Here is a 27,316-nt window from a genome sequence, read left to right on the forward strand (position 1 = left end):
TAGAAAAGCTGAAAAGCTTGCCTTGAGAGATGAAGACATTGGTTTAGCCCAATTAAGGCTGAAAACTATGTTAAACACATGCTAATCACATATTAAGCAGCCAGCTTTTAGATTAGTCAATAGTTAGGTGCCATCATGTACTGTTTAGTGAGGCATTCAGGATCCATGGAAAAGTGAACTGAAAAGCAATTCTTGATGGCAATTAAGGGAAAATGTATTCAAGCAAGAAAAACTGAATTTCTAGAGATCAAAAAATTTTAATGTAATTCCATCATTTCTTTAAAAATATATTTTTAATATTGTGTATTAGTTTTCTAATATTTATTTTTATTTATGAACTTTGGGGAGATGGGTAAGATATATGGGCCAGAAATATTGACCTGATGGCAATTCTGGTACATGAGAGGTGGTGCCTTGAAAATTATGACAGGATATTTTTCAGTGGGTACAAGTAGAAGCAGGTATACTTACACAGTTGTAAATCATAGCTCTAGAGCTGTGTAAGGTCAGAAAAAAATATATCTTGATAAGATTAGCGGAGTTTGTGTTGGTCTTCTTAGAAGGTGAGGTGCAATTGTAACCTGTACAACCTTGAACCAGCAACCACAAATAAAAATAGAAGAAACAGCATCAGCATGTGCTGACAGGTGGAAAAGGGACTGGGTAAGTCATACAGCAAGTATTGTAAATTCATAAGCTTTGGTAAATATATGCCTGTTATAGTCTGTATCACCGCACTTCCACTATTGCTAAGAAATCTAAGTTGGCTTGATTTTGCTGTGCAGTTAACCCGAGTTAAGTGCAAAATTAATTTGGAAAGACCTTGAAATTTCAAATAGTCAAACTGGTCTTTCAGTCACAGCAAGCTTAAAGGCTTCTACAGCTTCCCTGACAGGTGTTTGTCAGGTCCTGAAGATACTTAGAAAGTTCAGTGACCACCTCAGTTAATCTATTTCAATGCCCAATTTTCAGTGTTTTTCCTCTAAGATTTAGTATAAGTTCTCCATTGCAATTTCAAACCATGACCTTTTCTGTGCATGGTGAACATAGAGAACAAGTTATAATCTTGTTTGGAATAGCTTTTTATGTATTTTAAGTATTTTTGGAAGCATTCATGCTTTTGAAACCAGACAGATTTTTATTGCTGTAATAAACACACCCAGATCTCGTTTTTTCCTTTTTGTCTATAATTTGATTTCTGTTGTTGATCTTCTCTAGACTTTCTTCTTTTTACTCACATTTTTATTAAAAGTGGTGCTTCAAACTTTCCACTTCTTTAGTCTTGTCTTACTGACATTGATCAATGGTCATTTAATCTCTTTTCCACAATAAAACAAAAACAAAAAGCCCAGAAAATGAAAGGCAGAAATACTTAAATCTGAAAGAGGGTGATATTTAACAATGTATCCAGTAGAACTTAATGAATAAATATGCTGTATTTATTTACTTTCCAGGAACAGAAACCTGATTAAGTATATCGTTTTCCATTAAATGCTAAATAATCTATCTCCACGCATTATAAACAATATAAATCCTGGAACTTACTTTGTTGTAAATTAGTCATGAGGGAATGGAATAATCTTTTTTTGTTGAAAACATTCTTATCAAATTATCTTGCTCAGCATATTTTACTAAATTTTCACAGCTAGTTGCAAATGTGATTTACTCTCAGAAAAGATTAACAGCTGACTAATACAATGAGCAAAACTGTAGGCTGATTCTAGGCAGGTCATACTTATATGTTTTCTTAGGAAGGATAACAGCTATTACAGATATAATTTAGAGTGTTGTATTTGAAAACTTGAAGCATCCATGTCTTATCATCATGATGGTCACATAGTTTAGATTACCTGAGTTTTTCATACTGAATACTCTAAATGTTAATGATGTAGTCTTTCACTGTCACATAGTATGCAAAAATGAAATAAAATATGGTTCAAGCTAAAAAAATTGTTACTTTCAAGGGAAGTAGAAAAACTACTGTTAAATTTTCATACTTGTCTGATTTTAATAACATGTAAATTCGAAATCAGTACAGTGAAACAAAAATTAAACTAAAATCAAGGCATTGTGACTTAGAAACTGCTAATAGGTGGCAAACACTGTTAATTTTAAACATACTAGGGCAAAGGATCAATAGCAAGTGAAACACTAGGAAGTTTCTTGCCCATTACAGAAAACTATGAAGAGGCTTACAGGCAACACCAAGCTTGCTGTTTAATAGAAGAGATAAGCCAGCAGTGACGCAGTGTTTAATTTCTCTTTCACAGGATCACTGACATCTCACTGACACCCCTTGCACTGTCCTGTTAAAAAAAAAAAAGCAAGAAACAATCCAAGCATTGGCTAATGCTCAAATTAATGGGTCCTTGGTAGAATAATATATATACACATGAAGATATGTAGATAACACTAGAGGTTTATCTATACATAGTTTAGTAACCATAGATAAAATGATGAAAGAATCTTTGGAGCAGAGTAACAGAGTACATACATAATTTTATCTAGGTTCTTCTGGAAACCAGCTCTGTGAGTTAATAAGCAGGGAAGGTTTAGGTTAGATATTAGGAGGAAGTTCTTCTCACAGAGAGTGGCGACACACTGGAACAGGTTTCCCAAGGAAGTTGTGGATGCCCCATCCCTGGAGGCGTTCAAGGCCAGGCTGGATGTGGCTCTAGGCGGCCTGGTCTGGTGGTTGGCAACTCTGCACATAGCAGGGGGGTTGAAACTCGATGATCATCGTGGTCCTTTTCAATCCAGGCCATTCTATAGTTCTACGAAGTTTGTGAAGTCTGATGGCCTCATACCCTAAGAGTGGAAAATTCTTTCTTTTAAGAAAATTGCTTCATAGATCTGTTCTGCGGCACAGTCTCAGAAATAGGGTTAACTCAGGAATAGAGCTGGTAAACTCTTTCCTGCTCTAAATGTAGCCAGGATTGAGATTTAATTAGCTCTATTGCTGAAGGAAATGTGGTAGGGAGCTGCAGCTTGCTGTGAACATTCCTCAGGAAGGAGAGCAAAGGCAACTGCGCTAATTAAAAAGGCTTTGGAGTCTTTGAATGTTTTTTATTATTTTCCCAGATAGTAAGTGTAAATCTCAGAAAATTATAATATGTAGGAAAACATTTTGAGCAAAAGAGAAAAGGAGGGCTAACATCTGGCCACGTAATCAAACTGGGATTTACTGCAAACATAAGATGGATAAGATCTATCAAAGCTATGCCTTGTAAAGCAGCACTGGCTTTTCTCACTAAAGAACTTCATATCAGTTTATAATACATTATCCTGGAAACACTGATGTAAACAACCAGTAGTAATCGCTTATAGCCCAAAATCCATTGTGCCATTTGTGTGCAGGAACAAATGCAAGTAGATTTGTAAGTATATAAAATCTCTCGCAACTTTAGCTTTGAGATCAGTTCTTAGCTAAGGATCCAACTCAATCCTCTTAGTTTAAATGTGATATAAAAAGAGATGTAGACGTGAAATTCCCTCTTGTTTGTTGACTCTTGACTGTTTTGGACAAAACTTTCTTCATCAATATTCTTCCCTCCATGCAAACTTTTTCTTTGCCTCAAATTGAGAAATTCCTTGCTTTACCAGAAAAAATCTCATGTTTGATGCACCAGCATTTTCTGACTTAACATTTAATTTGAGTTTTTAATCTAGCCTAAACAGTCTGTAACTTCTCCAACCCAACTCAGCTCCCAACCCTGCACACTTGTTATGTAATTGTCCCTTTTGCTTCAGAGCATCCCAAGTCAATCTTCAACTTAAAATTATCAATGACTTACGATGTGTGCTCTGCTTGCAATTGACAAAAGGAAGACAATGTCTTAGTCTAAACAGTGTATATGGGTACTCTTTTACTAAATATAAATGAATTAAAGATTGCAATCTAAAGGCCTCAGAAAAATTCATTTTTATTTTTATTGTTTTTTGCTCCACTCTTTCAAGCAGCATGCTCCCTTGTGTCAAATAGCAGGTATAATTAAAAAGCCTTGGTAACCAAAAGATAAAGCAACTAGGAAACAGCACTTCATATGAAACAATAAACACTGTCTGCACGGGTAATATAGTATGGTTACCGGATTTCTGTTTTGAAACAATCTTCAGGACCTGCTTGGCCAATTGCTAAAACAGAAGCAGTGATTTTTACTATTTTACGTATTATCTATTTAGCCATTTGCCTTTACATGTAAATATCCTAGGAGTATAGCTGTGAAGTCTCATGAAGACAATAAATTTAAAAAAAAACTGTAGAAAAAGATAAGTGGGAATATATCATACAGCTTAAAATTATGTTTTCCTCTGTTGCCCAGAAATAATTTTCTCCCAAGGAAAGCCTCAAGCACTCTCTAAGCTCTTTAGGATTTCAGCATGCTCTTTCTGATGCTCAGAATAACTGAACTAAGGTCCTCGGTGCTTGTCATAATAATATCAACCTAAATAGCCACCCCTATTTACTGAATACTGACTTCAGACTATCTTGGTTATTTTCTTGCTTTCTTCGAAAACTCAGCTTAGAGACAGTGCCTTATTTTTTCTATTCATAAAGTTTTTTGAATATTCTGTCAGAATAATCTTCGTAGGATGTTCTTTGCATTTACTCTTTAGCATTTGGGTAAAAGGCATCATACAAATTGTAAAGCCCTCCTTTGGCATTTCACACACCCCACGTCACAAAAAAAGTGAGTGTTAGGCAACACTTTGTTTAGTTCTGCTAAGTAAATGATGTGTTTGCTCCTGACTTTAGATCAAGATTTTCACGTATGATACATTAACAAGATACAGTACAGGCTGAATAAGCAGGTACTCAGACCAAGCTACCTTCCCTGAAACTATCAAGTTGCTGCTGGCTTTTGTATCCCAGTGGTTTAATGCTGGCAGCAAGGCAGGTGTCCACAGTTTGAAATTTGTAATCCAGAGGTTATCAGAACCTCACCCTGGCCCTCAGTCAGTCATTGTGTCAGCTGCTGCTTACTGCTCTCACTTACTGATAGTACTAAATAATTAGGTCATCCATGCCTCTCTCAATACTAACGAGCCATCTGCGGATTACTGAGATAAAAACATTATTTGTACAGTGGAGGAGGAAGAAAATTCCTTTGCTCCCGGTGCTGGCGGAGCACCAGACTCTGGGCACTATTTATATCACAGTGAGCCAGAAACTGAAGTTGCTTCTCTTCCAGCTTCTTCCCTTCTGATTCATCCTTTGCATATCTGCAGCTGGCAAATAAACTTTTAAGAAAAATAGAACAAGAATGTGGAATGTGTTTAATATCCTGTCTTCCAAAACTATGGACAAAAGGAATGACATGTGGTCCCTGGTAAGAACATTAGCAGCTGTCTGATAGAGCATTTCAAGATCATACAAAGTCATGTGACTTTAATTATTCTCTCAGGATAGGCTTTTTTCTCTTCCATAAATCTTTTTGAACTTTACTTTTGTTTTTATAAAGGGAGGACACAATTTACTTTTACTGAAATGAATTTAATACAAAAGTGCTTCTAAAAATACTTCAAATAGTCCCCGAAAGTTTTGCTATCAGCCGTTTGTGAGGTTGAATTTGAAAATATCTTCTATATGATAGCTCTTTCAAATGTATAAAACATTTCAAGAATATGCCAAGGTTTTTGTTCTGGATTTTCCTTTTTTCACTTTTTATTTTTTCTGGAGCTTTTTTCCTTTTCCCTGAGCAGAACAGCTATTCATTGAAACAGAGCTTATTGTCATGACAATGCTGCTGCAGATCTGCAGAAAGTACCATCAGGAAACTAAAATAATACAGTGCAAATTTCTGGAGTTCATGAGCTTACAACATTAATCTCATGCTTTCTTTGCACTTTTACATGAAATATGTGACAGTTTTTCTCATGAACAAAGTCAATGTTGCTAATTTATTTCATACTTTTAATATACTTCATTTATCTGGGAGTAGAACACAAGCCCTGCACTTTTGTGCAACTGAGATAGGAGAATTTATTTGGACTTGCACAGTTTAATGATTCTACCTTTGTATTTGTTTAATATAAATGAAATAAACCAACATGAAGAGGGATAAGTAATCTGGTTGAGGATTAGCTCGGTTTTATCATTCACAAGGTAAATAGGATGTGTTCCGTTCCCCAGTCAGAGGACTGAAGTTTTAGGCTTAGAATGCTGACATGTGTGCACTACTAGCTTTTCATTTGTGTAATTATTCAGCAATGTTCACTTTGTATCAGCTGTTTTGATAATGATCTTACTGTTCATCCCTCTCATTCAGAAATGCATTTCTGTGCTTGATGAGTGTGAAGGGGTAGTGGGGTGAAAACATTTCAACTTGTGAAAACATTTGAGAAGACTCTTTTTTTTTTTTTTGTTCTTCCTGTTTTTAATCTAACATTAATGGAAACCATATCAGTGGAAAACAATCTAACTGTACTCGAAATACCCATTCATGAAGACCTAATTCACTCAAAATGAAATCTGTGTGTTTAGCTTCTCCAAAGAACAGGCTTTCCAAAAAAGAAATTTACTCTGAAGGGTGACTTAAAAAGAAATGTATTTTATGAATAATTATTAGGAAAATATCTGCTTGCTTTTGCTTCTTCATGATACACATTATATGACTCCATCACTTCTTTGTGTAATTCTCTTTGTAATTTTTAGCATTATTATTAATAGGTTTATCTACTTGGATTTTGTCTCAGAGGATCTGAGTTAAGTGTACTAATTCTTCAATAACAATGGAGTCAGTGGATAAATATTAGATATGTTTTTTCTTACCTTTTTTATGTTTTAGGGATTTAAATAATAATTTTAATGATGAACAGATATTCCCAAAGCATCCCTATTCAAGGAACCTCAGGGTGTATTTCTCAGTTTTTTTAATTGACTAAATATCTCAAATGAATCTACACTCACTTTTTTTCCTCTCTGCTCCACTTATCTTCCTTCATAAGCTTTAATTTCCTTAGGAAACAAATACAGTTGTTCTGCATTGAACGGCACTAGGCCGCGTTCTAGTTAAGCTGAGCCTTCAGGCAAATTGTAGAGTTCACTGGTTTGACAGCCTCACATTTCAACGTAGACATAACCTTCCAGAGTAATGAAGGTTTTGAGCATGTAATGCTAGGGGAAAAAAAAAAAATAAACTGAAATTAACAGAAGTTAAATTCCACTTATTTAATTATTTATTTTCTGTTCAGAAGCCTGCCATGTTTTCTTAATAAAGACAACAAAAGCCGTAAAAATCTTCCTTTCCTTTAATTGTCTCTTTTCTTCTCTTTTTCTGTAAGTCTGGCAGGGATTTACATTCATGTGGTATTCTTAGATACAATTTCAGGTTGCTCACAGAAGCCGTGTTAAGGTTGTCACAGCAACCCAAGGCAAGAATTACCTTGCCTTTGAAGATTCTAGATTCAAACCAATTATTATTTTCTAATGAGGGGTGGCTAAATTTTGTTTAACTTTGTAAAAACCACATGCTTATTAATTCATCCTGCTGCTGTTGACCTTCTTCACTCTAAGTGCTCAAAATCAGCAATTGTACTACAGCTGATGTAATGACTTGGTTGACTGCAAATAGTATTTACTCAGCTGGATGAAATGTATAACCCTAAGATCAAATCAGTTTTTGAAACATTATCTAAAGAAACTTTCCTGCTTCTTAGATGTTTGATATAGTAGCGGAGACTAATGAATCCCTAAGTCCAGAGTGTCGATCTATTATTCTTCTCTCCTTCCTCAATTAATGACTTTTTTTCTTCCAGTTTATCTTTAGAGCTTTTGAAACCTATCAACGCTCACATTTTTTTGTATATGTGTTCTGCAAAGAGCAGAAGAATTAAACAAGTGTTGTAGCTCCTTTTATTTATTTTCAAATTAAACAAAATATAACAAAAATCCTTTTTGGTTTCAGTGTTGTAATGCCAGCAACTTTAGGCTTTGCTCACTTGCTCTTTCATGGTTATCTTTTCTTCTGGTTTTCCAGTGTGAACCTCTGCTCTTAGGTCTGGTTCCCATTCGTTTCAGCACGAACTGTTTACAATCTGGATAAAAAAGTTTGATGTGAATGGGAAAGTTTCTTTGAGCAGTGTAACTGTAAATGAGAACTCGATCCTCTGCTATGGTACAGATGACTTTATCTCACAAAGATAATTCACATAAAGAAATCGTAAATACTACAGATGACAGATTTCTAATATGAAACCTACATTCCTCTCAGTCTCTGTGGCTTTAATACTTTAAAAATAATTAACTCCTTAAGGATCATGAATCTCCTACCCCCCTGCCACAGGCAGGGCCACCAACTTCCTCATTTAATGCTAGACCAGGCTGTCCAGGGCCCCATTCAACCCAGCCTTGAACAGCTCCAAGGACAGGGCATCCACAACCTCTCTGGGCTCTTTGTTTTCTTGTTTCTTTTTCTCATGGGGAGAGAGGGAGTAGGCAGGGGTGTACTCATTGACTTTCTGCTAGACAATGACTGAACCACTAACATATGCAATAGAACCATGACATTATTTTTTGTAGGTTTGTTTATTGCCTCTTCCCTTCAATGGTCCCCTCAGTCAATCCGCAGTTCAGAGAAATCGCTTGATTCGAAAAAGCCCAAATTACCTTTTCTTGTAGAAACTGTAGCCGAGAGTTATTAGGGAGAGCTATTAGGTGGCAGATGGTGAGTCTTTATAAAAAAGAAAATTTTTTAAATTCTGGAATTTCCCCTTCCAATTAGGTTGTAGCAGGGAAGAAGAAATTAAATTATTCTCTGGAAGTATAAAAGAGGTAATTTTTTTCTCTCTTTCATTACAACAAGATAGGAATACTTTCTGCATAGAATGCTTTTCTTTTCTTTTTTTTTTTTTTTCCCTGTCCTTTGACTCAGAATCTTTTTTCTAGTTGTGAAACGTGTTTCGTGTGAAATTCATATACTTCATTTTTTTTCATGATCTTCAGGGATTTTTTTGTCTAAAGATACTGCTTGTCTTCTCCTCTTATTAATCTTCCCTACATCAATGAATGTAGTTTTCTCCCGTATACTTCTCCCTCACAAACGAATTACTTAAATGTGCAGATTGCACCCAAGGTCTGTCTCCTATACACCCATATTCTGCAGCTGTCTTCCCATGTTAATAGAGACTTACTAATTTTCTGTTTCTTGATCAGTTACAATTACATAGGAACAAAGTCACAATGGTATCTGGAGAGACAATGAATTGGATCTTAATGAAACAGAATTTGCTCTAAATAAGAAGGAATTTTCCGTTGTTCTTAAGGGAAGAATATAGAATATTTTCTAAATAAAGTGTTACGCACAGATTGGAAAGGAATGAATACAAACCTGCATTCTTCAGTTTTATGAACTTGAATGAAATTAAGCTATAATTATGGAAAATGTTAACTTTTATAATGTAATTTACAAAGCTTTAAGAAGAAAATAGGTTATTACACACATCCAAAATTTTGATCATGAAGATTTATCAGTCTGAGAACAGAAGCAGAAAGGAACAGTCCAGCAATTGGGTTAATCTCACCTTTAATGTAAAAGGGAGAAAGATTTTTTTTTTTCTTAAAGCAAGACAAAGTGAAAAGTAATGCAATCTGTAAACGTTTTCAATCATAACAGTATGTGTAATTTTCTTGATTACTCTTGCTGCAAGCAATCTCAACAAATTAGTAATCTAATCAAGACCTGTAGAAAAAATAATCAGGTTTTAGACCCACAGTTCTGGCTACAAGACTGTTCTAGCATCTCACTGGTTGGTTAATTAGAAACTTTTCCTCATTTCTGGGCTAAATATATTCATGAACACTTCTGTTCTATTTTTTGGAGGGTTGGGTTTTCTTTTCTTTGTTTTTCTGGGGTAGACTAATAGGTTAAATATGTCCTAATTGCAAATTCTTCTCCTAGTATTTCTTGAAAGATATCTTATCTCCTCCTATTTTTATTTTTATTTGAATTTATTATTAAGCTAACAAACTAGCTAAGAAACTATGTTAGGTTCTTGCTTTAAATGATACCCTTACGCAAAACCTGATATCTATCCTTGTTGGTGAAGGGTAAAGAGAAGAGATATGTGAGATGCTTTTAATTAGATAGGTTTAATGTAGGCAGTAATCTTGAACAGCAATTAGCTCACACTGAACTATTCATTCTTACAACTGGACTGTTGACAGTACTATAAAGGCCTGGCAGGTTAAAGCTGCAGCTACACAGCACTGCTGCAGTCTTTTGTGCCTGCAGTTCAGAGATCTCTTTCGCCTCCTCTCATAAGATCAGAGTGCTGTTCCTAAGATCTTCCTTGAAAGTGGCACAGTTTAAGTAAATTTTCTTGAGCAAAAGTGCTCCGTGTTAAGAAGTACAGCTGAGATGACATTAATATGCTCCCCCTTTGATTGGAAACACTTCTTCTATACATCTAAGTTTTCATGGCCACATCCTTTCAAGGCTTTCTATTGCTTTGGCATTCTCCAGTATTGAGCTATTATTTAAAACAAAATAACTTGGCAATATATTCATGAGTTTTCATTGTTGTATTAATAAGTTCCATGATACTTCTATTGCTTCAGTCTTCCAGGTTACCCAGGTCTCTCTTGCTCATTCTTTCTCTGCGTTGACAGGCAGATTTCACTGGCAGCTTTTCAAGCTTCATTTTGCAGTAATGAAAAATTAAGCAGTTGTAAGAATATAAGAAATACCGTACTGAGTCAGGCCAATGGTCCATCAACATTAATGCCTACAGCCATAGCAGTAGAAGATTGCATTTAGGAAGCACGTGTGCCTGACTTACAGTCTGTATCCATGTCAAAGCTAAAACTAATTCCTCCTGATGATAGCCTTCTGGAATTGTCCTATTCCTGTCCAACACAGTGCATGTCCTCTAAGCATTCAGTTATTTGGTACATTTCTTATTTTTTTTCTATCTAACTAATATTTTCCCAGGTTACTAGCAGCCATCAGCACAGTTTGAGTAAATGCTTCCACATTCCAATTCATGTGCATATGCTAACATATAGGATTCTAATCTCTCACAGAATTTTTTAGTGTCCACATACCATGAGAAACTTTATAAATGAGTGCTTTAACTTTTAGTCACTACCTAAGGTAAATATCACATCCTTCTTCTCCTTCCTCATTTACTACAGAGGAAGCCCTTCTTTCTCTATGAGAGCTATAATAGCAAAGATAAAAAGAAATCTGAGAGCAAGCCCTAGGGTGCCACAATATATTTTCTGCGGTCTAGACCATTTTTAGATACTTAAAATATAAATGCAGCTTGTTCTCCGGTGTCTATTTCTCCTGAGGATTCTATGTTATTGCAGGACCTTTTAATCAGTTTCAATTTGTAGGAAATTAACAAAGGATCTCATATGTGGTTAAAAATCACAGTCAGTCCTTGGAGAGATAACAAAGCCATCCATCATCTCTGGAGAAGGCTGTCCTTATGACTGAGGAAATCTGTGTCTGTAGAGGAGCCACTGAAAGTAATGATTTTATTTTTGTGTATGTTCTTGCTTCATGCTATTGGCATATACATTTGGTTTAACCCCCAAAAATCAGAAAATTGTAAGATGGCATTACAAGTAATAAAAAATGTATACTCTGTACTCATGCTGTGTGCATGCCTGCCTCCTGTCAGTGGAATAGGTAATCCTTATTAGTCTAGGCATAAAACCTACAACAATGGCATTTCATTGCCACAACATATCTTTCCATTTTCATTTCTGAAATGCTATCATTCATCCTTTTGATCTTAACATTTAATCTGTAAAAACTGCAGATATTCTCAAGATAAATTATTATGAATTCATAAAACAAATTCACATGAATTCATGCATGTGATATGATGTCATCTGCATAGAGTGAGTCACTTACATGGAGATCATTCATGTCATGCTTGCTTTTCCTTGCATATTAAAAATGATCTCTTCTGCCTTAGGAACAGAATGGTTTCTGGCACAGGTGGTTTTCCCTCAGCTTGACTTACTTTCTTCTTTTTTTTTTTTTTTTTTACAGTAATTACTTAAGTATCCCAGGTACTTTGTACATCTGTTTTATATTTTCAATAAATTTGTCTTTAACTACATATAATTTTTCAGTTTTCCATACTATCTCCTGAATCAACCAGCTTCAAAATGTCAGTAGAAACACTGTATATTTTTATTCTTACCTTTACTCCATTGTCAGTATATTTTAGATTGGTGCAGCTTTAGTATTTATTTTCTGAGGCCATATTTTTCTTCAGCAGTTGTACCCTTGAAAACTACTTTTAACATGCTGATTATCACTTTTATCATGATTTTGCACATTATGAGTGATAAGCTTCTGTCTATGCTTACTGGGATTGGCAGTATTCCTTTATTCCCTTGTTGTCTCAATGACTACATTTACCTGGCATCAGATATCTCCTGTGATTTTTATTTTTTCTCCTAATGCTTTAGAAGAGCTTTTCTTTCTAGTTTTGGCGGATCTAATGATCTGTTGTTGATTCTTTTAGAATTCATAATTAGAACAGCTTCTGTTCTCTATTTATGATAATGATCTAAAACTTATATCCATTTTGCTTCTTATTCTATTCATCCAGTGTCTTAACAGATCGGGATAGATTGTAGATCTTAATGCATCTGTTCTTTTAGCATGCTTATTTTCAGATCATAGATGACCTTTTCTCTCTAAGTAACTCAAAATTTCTGTGCACTGCTTCCATGGAACAACTTCAGATTCAAATGTGAGAAAATTGGGATGCTCTGCTTCCAAACTGATGCCAGAAACATGTTCAGAATATTGGTAAAACTGAAGACAGTCCTATGAAATACATTGCTATGACTCAGTAACATCTAGGAGAAAGAATACATTAGCTGCAAGAAAGGACAGAAAGTGTTTGCAATGCCATTTCAGTGAGGTATGCAATGAATGGAAATGATTGATTTCAAATCTGGGTACTCTTACCTTGAGAACCTTAAAAAGGAGGTGGAGGTGGATGGGAGCCAGATCTGCTTCCTTTATGTTCTCCTTGTTTGCATGAGTTGGTGAACTGACTAAATCTCCTCTGTCCTGTAGGCTCCGTACAAAAACAGCTAGTGAAATCAAAATGACCATATCTAGATGACCCTTAATCTAGTTCATATTACAAAGCAGCCCCATGCAGTACTCCTTTTCCTTTTATTGCCTGCCTATTATGCAAATACTGCACACATTAGACTATATTATTCCTAAAATTGATGTGATGATTGCTCCCACTCCTCTAGCTGGAAAATTGCAGTTTTTTAACTCCCTTCTCAGATGTTTACAAACAACTTTAAAGACAGATGTTGGGGTTTTATAATCTTTAATCTTTTAAATATATATATTTTTAACAATCGTTGTCTTTTAAATCTTATAACATTTGTCTCCTATTTAAAACTATCTTAGTGTGTTTATAAACAGCCATTATATTTTTATAAACAGCCATTATATTTTTATAGCCACTATATTTTTATATTATATTTATATATATGGGTTTATAGATGCAGATTTTACTCTGAAAATGAATTCTAAAAAACAATGTTAGTGTAGGGCTGACTCAGCATTACCTGAGAGAAGATACACAGCTTCCAAGGTTGTTCATTAATGACATAATCTCTCTTTAGGGCTAGGTTTCGTCTGTACTGTAAGTGATATGTTACAGTTGCATATTTTTTCCTTCTTCAGTATACTCAAAGAAAACAAATCTCCTGTCATTTCTCTTCTCTCTCCAAATTTCAGAATTTGAGCATAAAAGCGTTTCCTAAAATGCATTTGAAATATACATTTTTTTAAATCTCAAATAGTTACTGTATTCTTTCTGTTTCTCCACCATAGGACTTCACTCAGTTCAGAATATTCAGCAGATTCATATTGTTATTATTAATATTAACATTTGATTCACACATCTAATCTGCTTGAAAGAACAGCTTTCACTACTTCACATTAGAGATAGTCATGGTACACAGTCTTCTTCAGTGGAATGGTGTTTTGTGGTAATTTTTTAAAATTCCTTGTGGAGTCTCGTTTTCCCTAATTAGGCACCATTAATTTCAAAAAGGAGCTTATTGCTGTGTATGTGAGGGCTCAGCTGTGACTGTATGGTAATTGCCAGTTCTTTCACTGCTGCTGAAGTAGAAAAGAAATGAAACAATAACTTCTAATATCCAATTACAGGAAGTTCTTGATGCCTACATTTGATTTTGTTGCATGAATCTTTATTAACCCAGTGTCTGTTATTAACCCAATATCTCATACTGTGAGTCAGGCATTAAAAAATGTGAATGTACTTTATCAGGCAACTTGAGTTGTGCCTAAAAAAGGCTGGGGTAGACAGTCCCTTTAGCATCTCTTTGGATTCAGATTCCTACAAGAAGCTACTCAGGCAAGACATTTGCAGTGTGTGTGTATATATATATATATATATCTGCATATATATATATATATATATACATAAAATTTGAAAAGCAGAAATGCTGCTTGGGGTATGTATGTTTAGATTTAGGGTAAATTGAAACTGAATCCAAGGTGAGTGTCTTGCAAAGTAACGATTTTAGGACAAATGCTACAGTTCTAACCAGAATACTCAACATTTGTCATTGTAATTCTCTTCTCTCATGCACCTATGTATGTATTTTGTTAAATGGTGAAATATCAAATTAAATTTGTGGCATTTTACTGAATGCCTCTGATTTTTCTGTATAGTTATATGGTTACATCTATGCAAGATTTTCCATTTACATGTTTGTTACCATGTGCTTTCTCTTTATTATGTCATGGTAAGTTTTCTACATTCAGTGCACTGTATTCTGGAAAGCATTAAAGGAACAACCAATATCTGCTTCTAAGTGAATTATCTTTCATCTGAATCACAATACAGTGAAAACAATTGAAAGGGCAATTGTGATACAGCTTCTCTCTGCTTTCCAGACTAGATTTTTTTCTTAGTGTCTTCTAACTCTTTTAAATTTTATTTTTGAAGAAGGGGAAGTGGGAGGTTGCACATCAGGCTCTGTTTAGCTATGGGAAGAGGGTAATTTCAGTACAAAGAGATTTAATTATGCAAAATTAAATTGTGTAATAACACCACTGCTTCAAATTCATTGGATTATTTTAATTATCTCAGAGTAGTTCTTGCTTAAGAAAATTACGTCAGAAAATCTTCCTATGCATTATCTGATTATTTTCACTAAGCATTCTGTAGTCCATTGTCACCTGAAATGGCTATGGCTACAGCATTAACATCAATAAAAAATGGGGTTCACACTATTCATAAGATAGAGAAAGAGATTGCAAAAAGATACCACTGTGATTAAAGTAAAAGCAAGTTGAATAATGTGATAGGGAAAAAGACTGTACAGGAACCAGCACCAGCTTTAGTGATATTCTTCTGATATGCTAACTGAAGTAGGCTGGAGATTTAGCCAATATATGCAAGGCTGAACTTTCAAGAGGAAATCTTAAGATCCTATTTTATGTTATTATTTTTTCCTGGGAAAATTATAAAAATACCAGAAATTTCCAAAAGCTTAGGTAAACCAACTGTGATACACACCCTGTAGAAAGAGGGAAATATTTTACATACACACAGTTATATTTTTTAATTCCATGGGAAATTTCACTGATGTGGAGAAATGTTTTGTGGAGGGAACTTTTATCTGAATAAGGAGAATTCTTGTGAAAAGTTTTTATTACAAGGGGCCTTTTTAAATTTTATTTTCCCCTCATCTCTCTCCCTCCCCAAACCCGCTCCTTTAAAACACATCATTCAACATCACATTTCACAGAGTGTGATGGGAATCTTCATTAAAACATGAATATAAATAATGTTACTTCTATGTCAGTGATCCTATATTCTCCAGCTGAGCATCCCATTTTGCAGCTTAAGAGATCTTTACGTGCAGCAATGTATGGAGTGAAAACTACCAGCCATTTCTAATTTACGTCAATAACATAAAGCCATACTATTTCACAGAAAATAATATGTCTGAAACTATCTGCTCCCTGCAAGCACTACTATTTATTATGATAGCACTTCTTCTTCACTGCCCAATATAAAAATTGCATATTTGAATGTCAAAAAACATTCCATCTGTTATCAGAGACTTTTTTTTCCGAAGTATTTGAAAGCCTGTGACATTACAAAAATGGACCATATTTTATCAACACTTACTGCTTCCTGCAGATGACTGTGAAAAGGCCACTGTTTAGCTAGCAGTGACCAAATATTGCTTTCTGTACCATAAATCACAGTAATTTGAAATAACGGTGACATTCAACTTTGGAATATGTTTTTCCTTTGGTGACCAGAATTTTGCGATGATCACCACCTGATTTAGTTTTGCTGCAGGTGAACTCTGCAATTTAGCTCTTGACAGAATTCAAATTAAAATTGTCTTATGCTATTTAGCTTGGTTAGATGACATTAATGTGATTGCTTATGTACTTTCTGTCTCACAGACTTGAAGTGCTCATTTCAGGCTCATCAGCAATTAGCTATCTTTGGTGATAGCTGCTGTAAATGTACTCTGGGGAAACTGATTTAAGAAACTGAAGCTCTTCAAGGTAAATGTTTTGTGGTGCTTCATTCCAAACCTCCAAGAATTCATCAGAATCCTATTTAAAGATGAATTTCTACCAAGTTGTGAGCTGCCAACTTGAAAGCAAATTTTATCTTACTGCAAGCAAATGTGGTCATAGAATGAAACAAAACAGTTGCTAGAGATCCAGCTTCTACTGAAAATCCATGTATAGCTGTTTTAGAGGAGGTTTTTGAGAGCATAGTAGAAAGAATCAACACTTTACATCATGAAACTCACAATATTCAGGCAGTGAAAAAAGAGATAATGATACTAACTCAAGCTTTGGACACTGATCATTGTATTCGAGTGGGGAAAAAAAAAAAAATTAGCCATGAAGATTGGTTCCCCTCTTCTCTTTCCCTTAATTAGTAGTTTTATGATGGAGGCTGTGGAAGGATCAGGTATTTATTTTCTGAGTGGGATGATGTTCCCTTGCCTCTTCTACTCCTCCACTTCTTTCTGATGTAATGAATGGGGCTGAGCTGCTATTCTTCTGATCCAAAGTTAGTAAGTAATCACATCATCTTCCTTAGTAAATTTTAAAATCCTAAATTTTTCCTATTTTTGAGGGGAGTAAAAATATTTTGATTGTACGGTTTGTTTTTGTTTCATTTTTTATTTTTTTTTTTAACTTAATGACAGTACTACATTCAAATATTTTGAAAGTGACATTGAATCTTTGAGCTTGATGGGTGGAGTTTCAAGGCCACTTATTCAAGGCATCCTATTGATATTGTTGGGAAGCTGGGAGTCCTGGAGCCATGAGAAGTGATGAAAGATCCTGGAGCTTTGCAACCCACTGTCTTAGCCCTGAGGGTGCTCAACTTTCTGCCTCTTCCTCCTAATGGAATGGCAAGATAAATTTGTCCTGGGGTCTGTGGGTCTCCCAGACACATTTTTATACATCTTTTCCTGTATCAGGTCTCCTAAACCCTGCAGTGGTTGAGATCTGGGCATGAAAATAGTGCAAGCTCGTGGTTTCCAATGCCAGAGCACGGCACATGCTGAGACTGCCCTGGAACCAGGCAATGCTAAGCCTGTCAGCATCTGTGAGGTGTTGCACCATAAGCTGCAAGGGATTGCCAGCCAAACTCTACCTGTGCTTGGGTGAGACTTTGCTGGGAAACTGTTTTCAACAAATTAACCTCTTCCATGACTCTGAGGAGTAGTCAGTGAATTTTCTACCAGCTATAAATCAAAGGCCACTGTGGGGTCCTATTACTTGCTCTTGTCACCAATTTGCCTCACTTTCATGTGATGTCCCAGTGTCTGTGCACGTGGAAAAAGCACTCAGAGATAGAATGGCAGCACTCAGTGGAAAATAAGTGGTTTTATGGGAAAAAAAATTCTCAACCTCACTGAAGTGACTGTGGCTGAAAAAAAATACAAATGATTGAGTGTTTGCAAGGCCAACGATATGTCTTTTTGAAAAGCTTCATTCTTGTCAGACCCAGATGGTGTGGCTAATGCTTTCCATTTTCCAGCCAAAGCAGGGGCTTAGACAGCAGCAAACTGTCTGATAAATCATGTGGATGTAGCAGCACACTGAACACTTGGCAGGTGTTCCTCTTTCTCTGTTGTGGAGTTTACGCACATAGTTTTCCATAGTTTGGGGTGAAGTAAGGCCTTTCTTTCCTTGGAGCTGCAGAAGCACAACAGCTCAGAAGCCAAGACATTGCTAGCTGAGGCGCAAACAGAAGTGCTCAATTTCTTCTCTGGGTGCAGCAAAAACCAGAGTGATGCTTCCTATAGATGTTCTGCTGTGTTAGGGCAGCAGACAGGTACATTTGCAAAATATCAGAAAATTGACTATTTTATTTATCTACATTACTTAAAGGAGTATACATTACATTTATTTCTTACCTTACATATAAGGTAGTTCAGACAGTAAATTCCTTCATTCTTACGGTGATTATTGCTCTCCCTATTCATCATCAGGCCAAAGTGGTGCACAAGATAGACCTCATAATCAAATTAATTAATCAGTAGAATTGGAATACAAAATATCCACACATGCTTCTTTAAACGAAGAGGTAAGATCCAGATTTATGACCTCCAGTGATCAAAGCTGCCCTCTCTGCTTGGCTGTGGAACATTCCCCATATACTGTAGAGCTTGTTAGTTTGGCTTTACAACCCAGTTCCAGCTCTATACCTTTATGAAAGTTAAAAAACAGAAAACAATCCTTAGAAATAATATGCATAAGGTTTATAACTAAGAAAAAAACATAATTTTTTTCCGCTATTTGATCCAGAGTACATTTGGCTTTCTAAGTGAGTTGGCAGCAAACAAATCCCATGCCAATGGCTGTGGGAAATTGACTTCAACTCGTGTACTAAGAAAAGCTGACTGATTTAACTTATCCAGTTCAGTGATAAACAATATTTGGACACTTCACATTTCTATGGTGAGGAATCCTAATGGAAAATCTTGAAGTTTTTATTCTATTAAGCAGTCAATTTCTATGTCATTAACTTCACATTAGCTGCTGTAATAAACCCATACAAAGAGGTTTCCAAATAAATCATGATTCTTTAAATGGTGTGTGAATGGAAATATTTTGTTAATGCTAACCAGAGAAATTTAGAATGTTTGTTTATATTGTTGCGTTTGTGTTTTTTTCCTCGTGTGAGACAATCATACTACTGCGTACATAATGCATAACTTCCTTAAAATTGAACTTTAGAAAATGACTGTTGTGGTCTAACCTGGAAGGTGGTTGAGCACCGCACAGTTGAGCACTGCACTCCCCCTATTCCCAATGGGATGGGGGAAAAAATGAAAAAAACCAACAAAGTATCTCATCTTGTGGGTTGAGATAAAAACTAAGATAAGGAGTTTACTAAGATAAGGAGTAAACAATTTACAACTATGTATATAAAAAAATGTATGTAACAAGTGATGCACAAGCAATTGCTCACCACTCCCCAAATGATGCCTGGCTAGACCCTCGAGCAGCAGAAAAGCGCAAGATGCATCTACAGAATTCCTGCTTTTTGTCATATGCTATGGAATACCTCTTTGGCCATTTCAAGTCAGCTGTTCTAATTCTGTTCCCTCCCAGCTCCTTGAGCCTTTGCTGTGAATGGACTTGGCTTAGTCACCAACTATAAAAATCAATGTGTTACCGACATTGTTTTCCTCCGAGGGCCAAAGTATAGCATCATACCAGATGCCCTGAAGAAACCAATTATGTTCCAGCTGAAACTAAGACAGGCAGTTAACATGGAACTGAAAAACTTAAAGACGTTCATGGAGTAATTTAAGGCCAGAAATATAAGCACTGCAAATGACAATTTGAACATGTATTAAAAAATCATAAATAAAAGCTTATATTTGCTTCATATTTGTGTTCAAGTCTTATTAAAAACTGCTAAAACTAGTAGTAATTAAAAATCGGACATGTCTTTAGCCTGTGATTTCATACATAAGTGATACATATGAATGAAATATAGAAAACTAGTGTGAAACCTTTTTCTTTTTTTTTTCCTAAAAATTCAAATACAAATCAAGTGTTTGAATCTGGACACCATTTAGAAAAACTGTAAATATATCCTTGTTTTTTTTTTTTTCTTTTTTTTTCCTTATAGGAAACTATATTTGAGGAGACTTAAAAAAATATATGTATGTTAAGACTGCTGTGTTAGTTAAAAGACTGACCTTTATCAGCAGTGACTCTTCCCAGTCAATCAAATTGAGGAAGATGTAGTTTGCTCATTCCCAGGGGCTTGCACTCTTCCAAGAGCTCAGCAGAGATGTCTTTTTAGGGGAAGACCCTTGTTTCTGAGTGCTGTATGGGGACAGTCAGGTTACTGCTCATCACATATGCCATTCTTTTTCATTTTAGTCTGACGGAAAAATAGACAGTAGACATGAAGATGTGTATATTTCAAAAATATATTTCAAACAAGATTGTACAGACAATAAGCAGCAACCCTGCTCAAGATTTGTGGAGTCTGAAGTACGCACACTACTGAAGCAAAGGGCCACCCTGGAACAATTACAAATCCTGGAGTACACACGAGATCTATCTGCAAGTTGTTTTGTCTTCACCAGTCAAAAGGAACTGAAAGTTGTGAAGGCTCAGTGCCAGAGTCTCTCAGCCTGCATTGCAGACAACTAATCTTGACAAGACTACCAGAGGTGAGAGTGTGAGGGAAAGGAGGCTATGAGGGAAAAAGCACAAGTGGATAAAATGAATCTGGCTAGAGAGTTTATAAAATAAAATCAACCCCACTCCCTAATGTCTTCTGGTTTTGTTACACTGCTTTAACTCATACCAATCTTACAGCTAAGACATGTTGTGTTGATAAAGCGTGAAGCCATTATAGGTGAGAGAGCACTGAATACTTACACTTTTCCTGCAGCAGCTTTTCTGCTCTGAAGGAGGCCAGGATGCATTGCAGAAGCAGTCACTGAAGCTCACAGTTGCAGTGTGCCGTGGAGACCAGGTGAGTACAGTCAGAAAGATTGATGATGCTTTCTGAAGGGCTCTTTTAAAGCACCCTCCCACACACATATTCGTGGTTATATCACAGTGAATTCAGCATGTGACTCCGTATATGTAGCTAAGAATAATAGTGTCTGATTTACTGCTGTATTGCTCTAACTCTGGACTCAATCGAGTTGCACAGGCATAAAATTCAATAGTGAATAAATCCATAATGTGTGCCTACCCATATAAGTCATTTCCCAAGAAAACATAAACATTCTCAATACAGTCTACTCCATAAACAACAAAACCAGAAAAATGAGCTCTGCTTATAATCATTGTCATACATCCACAGACACATTTTAAACTGTTTCTTCCCTGCTACACGATACTACTGCATGCAATCCATCAAGTAAATACTGCACATGGATATTATCTCAAAAAGAAAGAGTGATTGTAGAACTATTTCCAATACTTATCTGTTTAAAGACTTCCATCCAGAATAAAGCAAACGTAGCACAGCTGCTTTTTCTGGCTGTACTCATCATACTGACTGTAAGCAGATTATTGTAATTATGATGGAAATTGCAGGAACTTGCCTTCTAATTGGAATCAAAATGGAATTTACAAAACAAATATGTAACAAACAGTGCTTTCTCCAATAGGGAAATAAACTAAAATACAATCTGTATGGTGCTTCCAGAAGTTATTTAGTGTTGGTAATATAAGCAGAAAGGGAAGGCTTCTTCCTCCTGTTTGTCTGAAATGGACAAGCTGAACGGCAACACACAGCTGTCCACCTGGAAGAGAGCTTTGCTGAGGAGTAATGGCTATTTCTACTGTAAGTGTATTAATCTTGTCAGGCTGGTAGGATTTGAACTGAGAAAAGGCAACTGCTTTACTCTACATTTTAAAGGATATTTCAGACAATGTGAGCAGTATGGAATCAAGAGGACTAGAAAGGAGAGAGAATGGAACAGAGGAAAATGGCATAGAAAAGAAACTGAGGAAAGAGCTGGAGCAGAGTTATGAGATAGGAAAGAGACTGTCTGATCTGATAAATTGAGTGATACTGGAGCATTTACTTCCAACAGAGATATTGAATATTATTACAAAATTGTAATTGTAAAATTGTAAAAGTGTTCTGTCAAATGAGTGGCAACAATTAGGCTTTTGTCAATTAAAAGCTTTATTGAAAAAAAAATATATTTCTTAAACCAAACATACCCTACTAGTGGAAGATTCCTGCAGACTGTATTCAGCAGTTGAGACCAGGAAGGAGCTTTCACAGACACAGACTCTGAGGCTCACATCAGGACTGCCACCAAATGTATTTGTGGAGCTGAGTAACATCTTTCCTGCCTCTGAAGATTGCCATATCATGCCTTCACCTTCCTGTATCTCTTGAAGGTGCCCATATCACTGGACTGTGAAAAAATATATATTTTGTTTATATTTCCTACTACTAGAGGAGTAGATTATCTGGCTCTGACCGATCTGAATGATGATCAGAGCAGCTGGCCAAACATACAGGACACACACCAATAAAAGGTGGTAATAAATGTACGTTCTCTTTAGGAGAGCAGGAAAAGGAAGTAAAAATGAAAGAGTGCCTGTGAATGTTAAGAAGTTAACACATTCTTGTCTCTTGGCCAGGTGTATTATCAGACATTATACGGATCTGAAATTCCATCTCTCTTTCACACATATCTCCACTTTGATAACAGACGGGTCTTATCGACCTGAGTGCAGCAGCAGGTAGATGCAGCAGCAGGATTTCCTACCCCAGGCACAGCACCCCTCACCTTTCTCTGGCTTAAGGGTTCCGTGGCCTTAAGTGTTTTATAAACATGCAACCCAATCCTTTTCTCATTGTTCCACTAAAGAAAAAAATGTAAACAAATGCACAAAGAAACAACTCACACTGCACTGCAACAAAACCTTCTTTCAATTAGGATTTAAACTAAGGAGGTTGTATGAGATCCATAACTGGCTTGGACTTGGAAACCTCAGCTTCATGCTGCCTAAGAGTCCATTTTATCTCCTCACAGACTAACTTATCACCTACTACCTCAAAATAGCCTTCCGTGCCAGTGTGAACTCTGCTCTAAAAAAAAGGTGGAAAAAGGGAAAAAGGAGGCTGATTTTGTTTGATCTACCAGCAATGTGAATTCACTGGAAATCTTTTTTCTAAGAAAATATTTTTACTTCATGAGCTGCAGATGTCTGTGAAGTCATCCCTACTTAGATCACCTTCTGAACTTGTTTTCTTTACTAAAACCCAACTTTAGTGGGAATAAGGATATCTCCTCTCAAGGTATTTCCTCCCAGCTGGACTAGTTTTGAATACAGAATTTCATAATTAATGTACTACTTGAATGTCCTGCATTAAAGAAAATAAACATGGGCTAGTAATTGTTTTTGAATCACTACTGATAGAGATTAACTTCTAGTAACTTCAACTTCTCTCCTATAAGTTATGTTATGCCTGGAAATGGAAAATCAGTTCTGGAAGTATCGTCCACACGTTCTGCTGAAATCTGATGCCTCAAACGGAATGCTTTTTTAATAGGCTGATGAAATAAATGTTTTTATGGAGAAACTATAAGTTTCTTCCTCTTTTTACTTACTACAGAATTATGTAGGTCTTTGTGTATCTATCTGCCACTGTATGGCTAACTTTTGCAACACAATTATTTTTTATTATTGAATATTTTCATTTCAGATACCATTTCAGATTTAGCACAAATAGCTAATTATAGTTCATATTATTACAAGCATTAAAATATGAAATCCTTGATGTTTTGAATATTCTATTATAAAGCCATTTCCTACTGTACTAAGACCTAGGAAATTTAGTCATGGTCCATTTCCACTTCTGGAAACATAAAAGAATAAAAGAAAAATAATCACTAAGAACTTATACCTGCACTTGGCCAAAAGATAATATCTTTAAATACAAATTTCTTGCAATTGAAAGAACTCTGGACAAAGAAGAGTTTGATGATCTTCTGGAAAATCTAGAACACACAGATCCCCAAGGCAAGTGCTCTCATATGAGCTCTAAAACTTTTCCAGCTTTTTTTTTCTTATGAGGACTTGATAAGGCTCTTGCTCACCGAAGCAGTTCAATGTCTAAGTGCTGTCAGATTACGTGTATCTATTTTTGTGCTGATATCTGACACTAACAGCTCTTCTGCTGCTCAGTACTGAGAACTTGAGCATGTTCCCAGCAGTTGCTGGTAATATCAAGGCACTCTTTTGCCATTGTGGAGAGAACACTTAAAACTTTCCACAAAGCTGTGCTCCTGCTTGAGAACCTCATCTTTCATCACACCAGATTTGATTGTACTTGTCATCCTGTTAAATATAATCACAAATTTCAAGCCATGAAAGGCTGTTTTAGTAATTTTAAAAACAAATGTATTTTTCTTGAATGAATATTTTAGTATATTTAACTTTATTCTGCCTCTAGAAAATTCTGATTTCAGCAGGCATTCTCATGACAATCCAAACCTGCCTGCAAGTAACAGAATGTAACAGGGACAATTTGGATATGATAGCAGTAAAGCTCTGGTCCTCTGGATGTCTAGCTTCAGCTCCATGGGTCTTGGCATGCATTCAGGCAGCCAGGATGCTTTCAGTGTGGTGGAAAATAAAGACCTGATGGCATCCTACAGCACATAGACAGGCAAAAGATGAAATGTTAATGGTAGGTCCTGCATCCAAAGCAACAGAAGGAAGGCAGACAGGTCTGTAAATGCCTCTCATAAAATGTCTTTCCAGAAGTGCATCTTAGTACTCAATTTTAAGAAAAAAATAACCTTGGCAAGTACATTTCTGAAGTGGATGTGGTCTTGCCCATTGAATAGGTATGTCTGTGTAAACTAGGCATGAAAAATAGTCCATTTTTACTCTGTGAATATACCAGAATTCTTTCATGAGGAAATCTTAACATGTTTTTTTGTGGAGGTGGAATTGGAAGATAGTGGAGGCGAAGTGGAGTGATTTCTGAATGCCAGATTTGCAGCTATCCAGTTTGTGGATTCTTACTCTTCCTGCTGAAGTGATAATACAGTCTGTAAATACTTTTAGAACATCATTTAATATTAATCATTCACTTAAGGACAATTTCTGCTTTCATTAGAGTCAATGTCTATGATTTGAATAGTTAAAGTCACTGCAGCATCTGGCCCCTAGTGTAGCCTTTTAAAAATACATTCTTGTTTTGGTCACTGAAAACAGTGTGCAAACTATCATTCAAAAACTCAGTTTCTCATAAGTTTCCTGGAAATCTTCTGTGTTTGTCTTACCTTAATCATTCATGCAGATTTGAAAACACAGAACAACACAGTGCATACAATGGAGAGAGTTCAGGCTTCTTTGCCTTGCCTTTATTTCTAGCTTGTGCCATATTGTTTACAGGCAAACTTATACTAAAAAAAAAAGGCATTTCTCTAATCTGTTGTGCAGCTGGGTCTTCGCCAAGATTTCTGTAGACTCAGCTCTCTTCACACCTTCTCTTGTCATAGTGAAGGTTTCTGAACTTTGTCACTGCCTGTTCCACTTGACTGAGACCTGCCTCCAAGCCTTGCCAAGGTGGTTCCTCCCTCCCTGCTGTCTTCCAGAAACAGAACATTTCGAAGCTATCCTCTTTTCTTTTTAGGATAGATGAAGTAAAATTGAGTCAGTTACAGAATTTTCAGGTAAATATATTTTTGAAAGAATGTGCCACTTAGCTAAAGCTTTTATGAAGAGACAATTATCTTCTATTTCTTTTTTCTTTTTAGCAAGAATTCCGATACTAACATTCTGCTAGCAGTTTTTATTTGGAAGGAGAGAGACAGAAATAGAGGAGAATAATACAAAAAAATCTTGTCTTTTCAATCCAAAGGTGGATATTTCACAAAAGCACTGAAGAGTATCAGTGTTTTCTTCCAATTTTAAAAGTAACCAAGAGTGCAATGGCATTCTGCCTGGTCTTTCTTTCTTGCTAGGAATATAGCTGGCAACAGAAACAGCTAGCTGCCTATCAGGGCATTCCATGTGTTACTATTAATCTCAGGGCTGTTTCAATTCAGCTTCTCACCTCTACATTGCCCATCTGTCTGCAGGCCCTAGGTATGGTATACTTTTCCCCTTTGAAGCATACTAAAATTGGTTACTTAATGAAGCACATCAATCTCTACTTTGCCTACCAGATGAAGTGCCTAAAGGCTTTATGTTTGGCTGTTACTTGCACTTTCTGTTATCTAATTTATCACTGATTACTGGCAGTGTGTGCTCATGAGGGAGGACGTGTTGGCTGTGTCTCAGCCAGATGAGCAGCTCCTGATGCCTTCCTGGCTTCTGCCCACCCCGCCATTCCCACCAGAGCTGCCACCACCTGCAGCAAGCCTTTCCCCTCCATCTCAGGCTGTATTTTATGATGTTTTCACTCTGACCCTAACAGGAGAACTGAATTTTGACCTTTACCTCCTCTTCTCTTTGCTTTGTTGTAGTATGTTTTCAAGCTCCTGTTTTACAAGTGCATTTTTCCTGCTTAAAAAAGAAAAAAAAAAAAAAAAAAAGCCAAGATTTATAGTTTTATAGATGAACAGTCAGGAAGGCATCTGGTTTCACAGTTTTATGACATCTGCCTTTCACTATTACAATATGCTGTTCACAAGGCCTTCCCAGATGACCTGCTGTACAGGAGATGGCAGATACTGTGAAAAATGTTCTTGCCAAATACTACATATAGTCCACAGAGCTGCAAAGTGCTGAGAAAGAGATGAATGGAAGCTGTGCTGAGTGATTTGGTGGAAATTTTTGCCTTCTGCTCAAAAACATCACAGAGGAAAAGTCTAAAATGTCTTATCCTTAACATTTAGGGATTTTATGGAAAACTTCCTAGATTTTATATAGCAGGAGCTGATTAAATGAGCACTAACGTAGGTAAATAAAAAATAATCACCCTGGTGGCAGACAGTGATTACACCCAGTAAGCAAATATTGACATGAGAAGAAACTCAAAGGTTTGTGTGCAACATTGTTGTATTTGTAGCCTGGTTTAACAAAACAGCAAGACTGAAGTCCAGCCTATTTATGCGCCTAGTCATATGCCTGTCAGTTCTTCCCCTAGTAGTTTCTGATCGGAGAATCATAGAGTGATTTGGGCTGGAAGAAACATTTAAGATCATCTAGTTCCAAACCCCTGCTATAGGGATAGATGCCACCCACTGCTCACATAAATGGAATGTGTGGTCTTGTTTGAAAGGAAAGTTAGAATATCTATATTCCTTTAAAATCAGCATCTGGGAAAGGGCTGA

The 27,316-nt window shown here is 36.1% G+C and overlaps 1 long non-coding RNA gene across 2 annotated transcripts; it reads right to left on the reverse strand.

Moving 5' to 3' along the window:
• Positions 1-7,858: 7,858 nt before the first annotated feature.
• On the reverse strand, positions 7,859-21,021 carry LOC122158924. Of its 2 annotated transcripts, none has more exons than XR_006168351.1 (5): positions 20,928-21,021; positions 20,234-20,363; positions 18,437-18,727; positions 12,939-13,043; positions 7,859-8,037 (listed from the first exon to the last, which is right to left on the reverse strand). It is a non-coding gene; the product is annotated as an uncharacterized LOC122158924 (long non-coding RNA). The 2 variants fall into 2 exon arrangements; XR_006168350.1 differs by having other exon boundaries at positions 20,234-20,421.
• Positions 21,022-27,316: the final 6,295 nt, after the last annotated feature.

Source organism: Centrocercus urophasianus, unplaced genomic scaffold (assembly GCF_019232065.1).
Source record: "Centrocercus urophasianus isolate 14NV4802_14NV808 unplaced genomic scaffold, USGS_Curo_1.0 seq_15, whole genome shotgun sequence".
Classification (NCBI taxonomy): domain Eukaryota; kingdom Metazoa; phylum Chordata; class Aves; order Galliformes; family Phasianidae; genus Centrocercus; species Centrocercus urophasianus.